The sequence below is a fragment of the Onychomys torridus genome, chromosome 6 (assembly GCF_903995425.1).
Source record: "Onychomys torridus chromosome 6, mOncTor1.1, whole genome shotgun sequence".
Taxonomy (NCBI): Eukaryota; Metazoa; Chordata; class Mammalia; order Rodentia; family Cricetidae; genus Onychomys; species Onychomys torridus.
In genome coordinates, this window is record NC_050448.1 from 117,684,144 (window position 1) to 117,696,573 (window position 12,430).

The 12,430-nt window shown below is 40.8% G+C and overlaps 1 pseudogene; it reads left to right on the forward strand.

Annotated features, from left to right (window-relative positions):
• On the forward strand, positions 1-10,126 carry LOC118586267 (annotated as a pseudogene).
• Positions 10,127-12,430: the final 2,304 nt, after the last annotated feature.

The following is a 12,430-nucleotide window of genomic DNA, read 5'->3' on the forward strand; positions in this document are numbered from 1 at the left end:
ATGGAAGACAGACAAATGCTCATCTTTGGTTACTTGAGACTATGTACAGTGTCTTTGTCACTCACTGACCTGCAGGGAGACAACCAGAATGACTGTTGGATTTTTGCCTTGGCAATCCTCCTCAGCAGCACCTTCATCTATAACAGCATAGGAACCATCAACCAGCAGGCCATGGACCAATCCTTTTGGTGTGGTTGAAAACAGTACTAAACCTTGGAAAAGCAGCTTCTTATTTCCTCAGGTAAACCAGCAGGTAAGAACTGAGGGATTTAGACAATAATTTTCTCCTTTTCATCTGGGTTTGAACCACGAGTTCAAGCTTTCTTGGTCCATATGACCTTAATCACAGCCACACACTGCTCAGAAAATCCATATTTGGACTAATAACCCATGTATGTCCAAATCCTCAACATCAGTTAAAACTTATGTCCCTGCTAATTACCATTGCTGTCAGCACCTCTAAGTATTTCCATTTAACAACCCAATTGTGAGCTGTAGGTAACATCCCCTGAAAATTTCTCAGGTTCTCTGAGATGTTGTTTCTTTGCCTGTCTGTTTGTTTTAGCTCTCATTTTGCATGTTATGGAACTATAGAAGTGACAGGCATGCTTCTTTCTCCTGTTTAGACTGGCAGCAGTTTCTCATTCTTACATCTATTAAAAAAAAAGCAGAGTCTCTGAAGTATGAACACTCAGAGCATGGCACCTTTATGTCCAGTCTTCTTTTTCAACCCTACCCTCACCACAACATTTTTTGACAAAAACTCTAACTTTCTAAAGGCTAGAAACCAGAAGACACTCATGTACACATGGTATCCCTCTTCACTTTTTCTATTGGTTCCATCCTTACGACCTCATCTATGTCATTGTCACCTCTTGCTCCATTTGCATGACCTTAACATCAAATATTGAGCTCAATCAACTCCTTATCCAGTGGATGATTGTATTATTTGGTCCCTTAGCAGAAGATGCTGTAAACTGAGCTCTTCCTCCTTTCTGCATGGCTTGGATCTTAGATGTAGAGTTTCTAAGCTTTCTGGTGTTCTACCTACCACACCAGCCAACTTTTTCTATTTTTGTTCTCTTCTTTTTGTGGCCTCGAAGTGTGTAACTCATTAGTTGCTGTGCCCTGCTATCCTTGTGTTATTTTGTGTCTTTAGGTGTCATCATTTAGACTCAAGGACTATGAAGCACCTGTGTGTCAGTTGCCATCAAGTTTATAGTTATGAAGACATTTAATCTTTTGAATTTAGCTGCCTTCATGTAGATAACTAAGAGACAATTCAAACTTAAAATTTTCAAAATCTCTCCTTTCATGTTTCTTAATACATTATTTTCCCATCATTTGCAGAATTTCTCAGATTTAAAACAGAAATCACTTGATATAACCATTTCTTTGTATACTAGAAATCATTATTCCTCAAAAGTTTGGAGTTCTATTAGCAAACCTATTTCCTTAGACTGACATATTTTCTACATATCTTCCACAAAAAAACTTTAGTTTAAGGTTTTCTTGTCTTTTGTCTTGGACATGTCAACTGCAAAATTATTCTTTGATTATACTTTTGATTCCCATGTACATTCCCAGCCAGTGTTTTCTTCAGAATTGATGCTGTATCATATCTTCTCTACAAAAAGTCTACCAGTGCCTTCCATTTAGTGTAAATCAAACTAAAGACTTGGGTCTGTCTAACTTAAATATCCTACATGTCTGTTTTTTGGAACTTCTGTTCCTCTATACTGGCAATCATGATTTATATTCACTGTATAATCATGTTTTCCTGTTTAAGTGATTACTAGTGACGTGACCTCTGTTTGTAATGTTCTTTCACTGTACTTCCCATGGTTGGGTCTGTTGATTCATTTGGATTCCTGATAACCTAGGATCTCAGAGAGCACAAGTAGCCCTTGAAGAACTCCATGAGCAAGCTCCCCATGCAGATTCGTGCACTGATTCACTATTTCTTGGTTTAGTTCATTTTTCTGCATCATAATTCATAGCAATATCTGAGGATTCTTTTGTATTTTATTCACTTATTTATTGTCTGTCTCTTTTCAGTTAGACATAAACTCTGTGTGTTGACATTCTCTCATTTTATTTTAAAATTTTGTCCCCAAGGTGGTGCTTGCTCCACAGTAGACATTAAATAGATGTTTGTGACTGAGTGAATTTAGAAAATGAATAAGCTAACAAATAAATGTAAGTTAGTTTTGAGGAGTAGAGGTGGAATCTACATCATATAATTGGCATTTTTCCTGTAGTGGCATACCATCTATGTGATAGAGCTGAGTAATCTAATCAAATCAAAGTCATCACCTGAGCAGAGTAATGTAGATGACTCAGCTAACTCTGTGGGCTTTTTTCCAACCTTTGTGTGGATTCTGAGGGATTTCCACCTGGACCTTGAAGTTGATGGAAAACCTGTCACTGCTGATGAGTGCCTGAAGAATGCATTGGTTCTGAAATTAGGTGAATGGGCTCAAGGGAAGTTTGAGATATAATGATATCAATAGCATAAAGGTAAAGCCTGGTAAAGTTCTTAATCCTATAATTGTGCTATCCTCACTGCTGTTATGGGAAATGAAAACACATCTTGGCTGAATTTGAACTGTACCACCCACAGCTTCTTAGATAAAAGGTGTTTTCTTTCCCATTCCTTTAATATTTTATTGCTCATTCCACATTGTGATTTTTCTCCTTGTTTTGGGAAAGTTATAATATTGGAAGGATCATGTACTTTAAGTAATTTATTTGAAATTTCCTGCATCTAATTTATCCCTCCTTAAGGAACTGATGAAAAAAACTAAAAGCTTTAATGAGCCTCGGCTATGCATCAGGAAGTTCTTCCCACAGAGGAAGTACTTTGTCTTCGACAGGCCTGCTCAGAGAAAGTATCTTTCCAAAGTAGAGACACTTAGAGAGAAAGACCTGAGTGGTGAATTTGTGGAACAAGTTGCAGAATTCACCTCATACATCTTCAGCTCTTCTGGTGTCAAGACTCTGTCTGGTGGCATCATAGTCAATGGGCCGCGTAAGTCATCTTCTTGACTTCCCACCTGGGCTTCTGTTCTGCTCATTGAGGATACTGAGGGAGCCACTGCCAACCAGACCAAATGTCATTTTTTAATGCTGTTGAAAATGTAGTGTATACATCACATGATAGAATTTACTTGGGAAACTAAATCTATTTCTCACAATCTCCTGTCTATAATAGCAAGGGGGTGGTCACTAGAATCTAATGAAGCCCTAGAAACAATTTTCCCTTGCTCATGACTTCCTACTAATGAACAAGTTACATGAAAGTCACAAAAGAACAACATATAGAATTAATACAATAGATAAGGCCTAAGGCAGGACACAACTTTTCAGCTTCAGGAAAGAAAGAGTTATGTGACTGAAAGAAGAGAATGCACAAGAGTGTCTTTTATTGGAGAAGTGTGGAACCATAGCCATGATGGAGTGATGATGTCCTAACAGAACAGAAACATGACTTAAGGAATTTATAGTTGGTTCCAAGCTTTGTGGGAAGGTCTCTGATTTTTATATATATATATATACTTTTCAGTTCTAAAAGGGAGAGACTGAGAAGATGAACTCTCTGTTTAATGGAATAAAAATGGAGTAGAATTAAATAGGTTAGACTAAAATTGAAATTATCAGAGTGAGATGGGAGCTAATATATTTTGATGTCAAATCCAAATATTTTCATTATAGTGAAATAGGACAGTGTGAATGGACTAAGAAGGACCTGGAAATATGTCACCTGAGATTGAAGCTCAGCACTTCTTTAATGTTGTATTATTTCTTGAGACAGTAGTATCAGCAGGAAGAATCGTTTTTTGGAATGGGTGAGGTTGTTTGTTTTTAAATAATTCAATGTGGACTTAACCCTAGTATTTATAATAAGGAACACTATGCAGTCATGTAGCTTCCCCACCAAGAATGTAGGTCAGAGAGTAGAATGGCTTACTAGTGTTCACTAAGTTCTGGATTTGATTCCAAGAGCACATGAACTAGTATGGCTGTGAAAACCTGTAATCTTAGTTTTGCATGGTTAGATGCAGGAGGATCAGAAACAGAAATGCAAGCTCAACACTGACTATGTACTAGGGTTAAGGGAAGTCTGAGAAATTTCAGACTATTTCAATAAATAACCAAAAAAGTAAATGAACACACATACATATTCAACAAGTAAATGGAGATTTAAGAAAAAGAAGAAAAATCCATGATTCATCCTAACTATAGAAACAATAAAAAAAGTGCAGGATGGATGCATGGAGAACTCTTGCATAGGAAGGACCTAAAGCTGATCTAATTTGCCTCAGAACTGATTCCTGGGATGTGTTGCTTTTAGGCCTGCAAGCACCAAAGGTGTGAAAAACCTAGATGTCTGGTTATTCTATAGATTTGTGAAGAAAAAAAAAAAAACCTGGATAGACCCATTTACATAGTGTAGAAACAGGATTAGTAGCATGCACCACTAAAAAGAAAGAGAGAAAGGAAGGGAGGGAGGGAGGGAGGGAGGGAGGGAGGGAGGGAGGAAGGACAACAAAAAAACACCCCAAAACAACAAAAGTAGAGGAGGAGGAGTTTTTTCTTTGGTCATTTAATAAGAAAGAAAGAGAGAGGGGGGGGAATGAGAGAGAGAGAGAGAATGAGAGAGAGAGAGAATGCGAGAGAGCGAGAGAGAGAGAGAGAGAGAGAGAGAGAGAGAGAGAGAGGAGAGAATGAGAAGAACAGAAAGAGAAGAGTGACAAAATGAGTAGACATAGTGTCCCAGGCCATCCAAAGACTGCCCTGGTTGATTCAATACAAAGTCTATCTCTGGGATAAATGTACAAGCAGTAAAATGGGTTTCAATGTCCTCTGGATCTAGAGGTTAATATTTTATTCCCTTGGTGTTCTTTTTCAGAAAATATTGAAAACTATGTGCACTGTCCAGCAATTAACAGTAATTTTTGAACTCCTTTATGTAGGTCTGCAGAGCCTGGTGCTGACCTATGTCAATGCCATCAGAAGTGGAGAACTACCCTGCATGGAGATTGCTGTCCTGACTTTGGCCCAGATAGAGAACTCAGCTGCAGTGCAAAAGGCCATTGAACACTATGAAGAACAGATGAACCAGAAGGTCCAGCTACCCACAGAAACCTGCACAGGCCCATTGAGAGAGAGGCCACTGAGGTCTTCATGAAGACTTCTTTGAAGAATGTAGACCAAAAGTTCCAGAGGGAACTAAGGGTAAGTGTGGTACCCAAAATCATAAGACAAAGAAAAACATGGGCCTTTTCTGGGATGAGTATTGTCCTTAGTCTCCAAGGCAGTGACATCTAGAGATGTGCACAAGTTTGCAATGGTTATTGAAATATTAGATTCTGCTGGAATTTGATAAAAAATATAGCATTATAGTTAACCACATTTTCCACAACATTTCATTCTGTTTATTATAAAAAAATTCAGTGATGATCCTCCCTGATTAGCAAGCCCAGATTTTAATGATAGCCAGTAATGATACTTGGGGTCAAGAGTTCTAGTGAAGCTAGATGGTCAATGTCAGTAGGAAATAGGCATCTTCATATCTAAATTACTTTCAGGAAGTAACACATGTAGATATTCAATTCCATTATGCTTTCTAAATGTTGAAATGGCCATCATTATCATCTTCTTTCTTTAGCACCACAGTGACAAGAGCCATAAAAAATGTTACAATATCAAAAAGTATTTATTCTTTTACTGAGTACTTCCAGTAAAGTCTCTGGTCTTAGTACTCTGTGTTACATCATAATGTGACTAAAAAACCTCTGAAATTGGTGTTGCTTATCCTGTTTCAGAGACAAGGAATCATTGGCCCCCAAATGTTAAGATCACAAAAGAACAGAATGGTGAGTTCAGGAAGTCCACAGGTGCCTGATCTGAGCTATCCCTAAAATTAGAGACTTGACAAGACAAAGGTTTCCTATGGAGTAGTATTTGTGCTTTGATAATTACTTCCTAAATCAGGAAGGTAGGTAGTAGGAGGGGAACAGGGAGATGCCTTCAGGAAATCACAAACTAAAGTACCAATTTCTGCAAAGACACCATGAGATTTACAGTGAGGAGAAGAACATGGCCCCATTTGGACATTCTCCAGTAGTCTTTTGTGTTATCTGCCTCCTCTAAACCATTTGTGTGATTTTGTTCTTTCCCAGGACCAGCTGGATGCCAAGCTAGATGCCTTTGTTAAGAAGAACATGGACATGTCATTGGCTCATTGTTCAGATTTGCTGGAGATCTTTGGTCCTCTGGAAGAAAAAGTGAAGCATGGGACATTTTCTTTTTCTTTTTTTTAAAAATTTATTATATTTGTGTTTTAATTTTACACATCAGCCATGGGTTCCCCTGTCTTTCCCCCTCCTGCCTCCACTCCCACCTTCCCCCCAGCCCTTCCCCTCCATTCCCATCTCCTCCAGGGTCAAGACTCCCCTGGGGATTCAATTCAACCTGGTGGATTCAGCACAGGCAGGCCTAGTCCCCTCCTTCCAGGCTGAGCAAAGTGTCTCTGTGTAAGCCCAAGGTTCCAAACAGCTAGCTCATGCACTAAGGATAGGTCCGGGTCCCACTGCCTGGATGCCTCCCAAACAGTTCAAGCTATTCAATTGTCTCACTTATCCAGAGGGCCTGATCCAGCTGGGGGCTCCACAGTCTTTGGTTCATAATTTATGTGCTGACATTCGTTTGGCTATTTGTCCCTGTGCTTTTCCAATCTTGGTCTCAACAATTCACACTCTGATAGTCCCTCCTCTTTCTCGACAATTGAACTCCTGGAGATCCACCTGGGGCCTGGCCAAGGATCTCTGCATCCACTTCCATTAGTTATTGGATGAGAGTTCCAGCTCAATTGTTATGGTATTTGGCCATCTGGTCACCAGACTAGGTCAGATCAGGCTTTCTCTTGACCATTGCCAGCAGTCTACAGAGGATGTATCATTGTGGATTTCTGGGGACCTCTCCAGCACTCTGCCTATTCCTGATCTCATGTGGTCATCATTTATCATGGTCTGTTATTCCTTGTTCCCCCTTTCTGTTCTTGATCTAGCTGGGATCTCCTGCTCCCCTAAGCTTTCTTTCCCTCGAACCTTGCCCTTCATTACTCCCACTGTTGTCCAAGTTGTTCATGTAGATCTCATCCATTTCTCTGTCATTGGGTGATCCCTGTGTCTTTCCTAGGGTCCCTTTTTCTAGGTAGCCTCCCTGGAGTTGTGTAGTAGTCTAGTCATCTTTATTTTACATCTAGTATTCTCCTATGAGTGAGTACATACCATGCTTGTCTTTCTGAGTCTAGGTTACCTCACTCAGGATGATTTTTTCTAGATCCATCCATTTGCCTGCAAACCTCATGATGTCATTGTTTTTCTCTGCTGAGTAGTACTCCATTGTGTATATGTACCATATTTTCTTTATCCATTCTTCAGTTGAAGGGCATCTAGGTTGTTTCCAGGTTCTGGCTATTACAAACAATGCTGATATGAACATAGCTGAGCAAATGCCCTTGTGGTATGATTGAGGATTCCTTGGGTATATGCCCAAGAGTGCTACAGCTGGTTACTACCTCTTTCTTCAAAAGAAACAATAACTGGAGAAAAAGTATAACCAGGCTCCTGGGAAGGGGCTCCAGGTAAACTGTGGTAGTTGGTACCATTTTGGGGGTCTTGGTGTGGAATCTCTTATGGTGATATTTTATCTGTGTCTCCCAATAAAATTATCTGAGGATCAGAAGAAGAAGCCAGCAACTATCTTAAACATAGAAGTAAGGAAATGGTAGCACAGGCCTTTAATCCTATTACTCAGGAGGCAGGGCTCTGTCTAGTTTTCTTTGAATTCAAGGCCACACTGGGAACAGAGCTGGGTGTAGTGGCATATGCCTTACATTCCAACACTAGTTAACCGTAATGGTTTGGAGGTCTGTGTAGACAGGAAGTGACAGCTAGGCAGGAAGAGGAAGTCTGAGATTGATTTTAAAACCTTAAACTTGAAATACTGTTTGATCCACAAAGTATTTGTTCATAGCTGATAGCATTATTTTGAATTAAGAGATGTATGACATGATTTGTCTTTAACTCATACTCTTATTTCCTCATTCTAATTTCTTTTGACATCCAGGCTGGAGAGATGCTGAAAAAGTACTTCGAGTCCAAGGAGGATGTGACTGAAACACTTCTAAAGACAGATCAGTCACTCACAGAAAAGGAAAAGGAGATTGAAGGTGAGGACTGCTGAGAAGACTCCAGATGTTGGAAATTATTGCCAGGTGCTGCAATATTGTCCAGAGGAGGTTATCATGGTAGAAAATGACAAATGTGACAAAAAAACAAAACAAAACAAAACAAAAACTCCAGCTTCATGGTGGCTGTTTTTAAACCACTAGATGCAGCCATCTCCCTCCTTGTTAATTGGTTGATAGAGCAAAGATTCCACAGGAAAGTTCTGTCAATGACAGGATTATTTCCCTAAGGTGGTAAAGACAAAGGCAGCCAATAGATTTCACTTGTTGCGCTCTTTGCTTTTTCTTTTGTCAGTGGAACGTGTAAAGGTTGAAGCTGCAGAGGCTGCAATTGACGGAAATGCAAAGAAAGCAGGAGCTGATGATGGAAGAGAAGGAGAAGAGTTACCAGGAGCATGTGAAACAGCTGACTGAGAAGATGGAGATGGAGCGGGAGGAGATGAAGGCAGAGCAAGAAAGAATCATATCCCTTAAACTTAAGGTACCTGGCTGCACCAATTTAATTTTCAGTTTCTGCAGTCCAATCAACAACGTATATCAGGAACCTGAGGCCCTGGGTTCACAAGGCCAGGCTCAACTGGATTGAGGCTGGAGACTCTGCGCCCTGCTCCCCAAATCGCAAGGATAACAACACAAAATCCTCCAAAGTGGAGCGAATCGTCATTCACATTCTCTATTGTGTTATCATCCCCTCACTGCCTTTTCTCAAACCCACCTCTGGCTCTTTAAGGCTGCCTATTGCTGGATGAAGCCCTTTATCAGGGTATCTCTATTAAAGATCAGTTTTGAATCACAGATTCTCTTCATGTATTTTGTAGGATTTCTGTGACCAGATCTTCAACTAACCTGTCAAGGACTATTTTTCCTCATGTGCTACAGGGAGAAGTTGTACTTTCCACATGTAAAATGACTTTTTTTTTTTTTGCATCAGATTGTCTGATATACAATCCAACTCTGATTTTTTCTACTGAGTAGGACCAACAGAAAAATTTGTTCCCACTACACCTAGCATGACCTTATCTCTGGAAGCATCATAAAGAGTAGAAACAGTCCCAAACCTTCAAGAAAAATGGGTAAATGATCACATGACCAGAACATCTGTTTTCTGAGTATCCCTCTACATCTGTACCTAGGCTTGTTGTTAATAGGGTTGTTAATAGAAGTGTATGTGAACACTGAGGACCCCAGTTGCTTCAACATATTTGTCTCCTGTCTTGGACACTAAAATTTTGGGCATGTCCTAAATTCCTTGATTGAATGCCTGCCCCAATTCTGACTCAGGTAGTGACCTTCATTTGGTTCTTTGCTCATTTTTATCACTTTTTAGATGTGTTTGAGAGTCCACGCCACAGAGATCAGAGATGAGGCAATAAAGAAAAGGGTAGCTGGTGTTGATTTTGTAGAAAATTATGTTTTACCTGAGTCAAAGGACCCAAGAATTGGACCTGAGAGTTGTGGGCCACTGATATTTTAGGAACTATTAGACAACATTTCTAAAAGTGGAGAAAGGACAGGAAATGTAATGCCATATGTAGGAGATGGAGGGCAGAAAGTATGGATGTTAAGGAAGGAAAAGATTTTTAAGAAAACTATCAAATTTCCCCCAGGGTTTAGTGTAACTACCAAAGGAGAGCTTGTGAGTCACTCCGAGGAACATGGGAAGCTGTCTGAGTTCAGTCTCTATTTTAGGAACAGGAACAGCTTCTCAAGGAAGGATTTGAGAATGAGAGCAGGGAACTTCGTGAAGAGATTGAGAAAATCAAGCACAAGTGGCATACATGCCCAGACTCTAAAATTCAAACCAACAAACCTCTGTATCCAGGTCTGACTCATCAAGGAATTTTCTGCAGGGTCAACTTTGGACTGTGAGGCAATTTGATGATGAACTACCCTTGAAAGCATGGCGCTTTATTGGGAGGAGGGTGGAAATAAAATTAACAAAGTGAGGTTTAAGTATAAAAGTAGCATTTGCTTATGAAGTAATTCAATTAATGTTTATATTAGAACTAAAGAGCAATATGACATTTATTTGGATCTTACATTTGAAATTATAAACATGGACTCCATAAATATATTAAATTATATCATTGGAATATTTTATAGCACAGTGATATGGCAGGTCTCTTTGGGTAGACCTTTTTGTATCACACAAACCCTTCTAGATATTCCTAGCTACATGCTCTTAAGCAATTCAAAGATTTAGCTTTGTCCTAACCTGAGATTGGCATGCTGTAAATTAGTAAAATATGAACATACCCATAGGACACAGTGGAGCCCCACAACTATTCTGTGCTCCTGGGACTTCATGATGTCTACAGACAAGGGAAGTGTGGGCCCTGATATTTGTTCCAAGTGTAGACACTGGGCATTTCTCATTGTGGGAAGGCTGTGTGGCTGCTGGGTGAGCAGAGAAAGACCTGGACAGTGGCAGAGAAAATTTCTCTCCATGCAGGATACATGTATGAGTGGAAGTTTCCCTTCCCCTGTTTAGAGGCCTTCTTGGCTTGAATCATGTTCCAGCCAACTAAGGAAACATGCTCCAAAGAAGACTGGAGAACCCACCCAGAGCTTAGGAACATACATGCTGTGCAGACACTGGAAACCCCTAAGCTTAGAAACAAGCACAAAAATCCTTTGTGTTTACCCTTAAGCTCCACGTGGTTGACAAATATTCAAGTGGTGCTAAATTGTTTGGGGCTTGTATAACGTTAACAGTTTTTACTAGTCCAAAAGGAAAACAAAGCAGCTGATTTCCCAGCATTTGATATGTTTAAAAGAACTCAGACTCACTTTCACTTTCAGTAATTATTTTTCTCTCCTCCCTCCCTCCCTCCCTCCCTCCCTCCCTCTCTCCCTCCCTCCCTTCCTCCCTCCCTCCCTCCCTCCCCTCTCTCTCTTCCCCCTCCTCCCTCACGGTTCCTTCTAACTTTACCTTTTTATTTCTTTTCGTCTTTATTCTTTCACTGTACAGAGAAACGGGTTTAAACAAATCCATGCTCTACTCTGAACTGCACAATCTCTCGCTACCTTTGTGCAGCTCAGTGGGGCAGGCAACTCACAAAACACACACTAAAGACCAAAACAGGACAGAAGGGTCACAGGGAGTGGCTTCAGAACTTGCTCTGTCACCTTAGATTTCTAAACACCCACAAAGACCCTGGAGGTGAACTGCACCGTTTGTCATTCTCAAGTTGAGAAATCTCCTGAGGCCGCCATCAGCACGTCCCTCGCTCCTGTCAAGCAGCTGAGTCATTTCTTCCTGTTCAGTGTTTGTTACTTTCTTTTATTATTTTTATAAAGTTTTTTTTAAAAATTATTGTTATTACGAGATTTTCCATTCACTTTACACACCAACCACAGATTCCCCCCTCCTCCCTCCTCCTGCTCCTCAGCCTTCCCTTCCAAACCCCCCCCCCCCCACCTCCTCCAAGCAAGATCTCCACAGAGCCTGGTACATTCATATGAGGCAGGTCCAAGCCCCTCCTCCCTGCACTAAGGCTGGGCAAAATGTCCCACCATAGGCACTAGGCTCCAAAAAGCTGGCTCATGCATCAAGGATGGGCCCCGATCCCACTACCTGCCTCATCCCAAACAGTCCAAGCTAAACAACTGTCTGGTCTATCCAGAGAGCCTAGTCCAGTTCCACAGGGAGGCTCCTCAGCAATTGGTCCACAGTTCATGTGTTTCCACTAGTTTGGTTGGTCTTCTCTGTACATTTTCCCATTATGATCTTGATGTCCCTTGTTCATAGAATCCCTCCTATCTCTCATTGACTAGACTCCTGGAATCGGCCTTGCACCCGGCAGAGGATCTCTGCATCTGCTTTTATCAGTCATTGGATGAAGGCTCTGTGATGATAGTTAGGGTATCTGATCACCAGAGAAGGCCAGTTCATCCTGAGTGAGGTAACCCAGACTCAGAAGGACAAACATGGTATGTACTCACTCATAAGTGGATACTATATGTAAAACAAAGGATAACCAGACTGCAACCTACAACTCCAGGGAGGCTAGCTAGCAGGGAGGACCCTAGGAAGGACACATGGATCGCCCAGTGAAGGAGAAATAGATGAGACAGATCTACATGAGCAAACTGTGGGGGAGGGGTAATGTAGGGCAAGGGATGGGGGATGAGAACGTAAGGGAACAGGAGGTTCAAGCTGGAACAGGAACA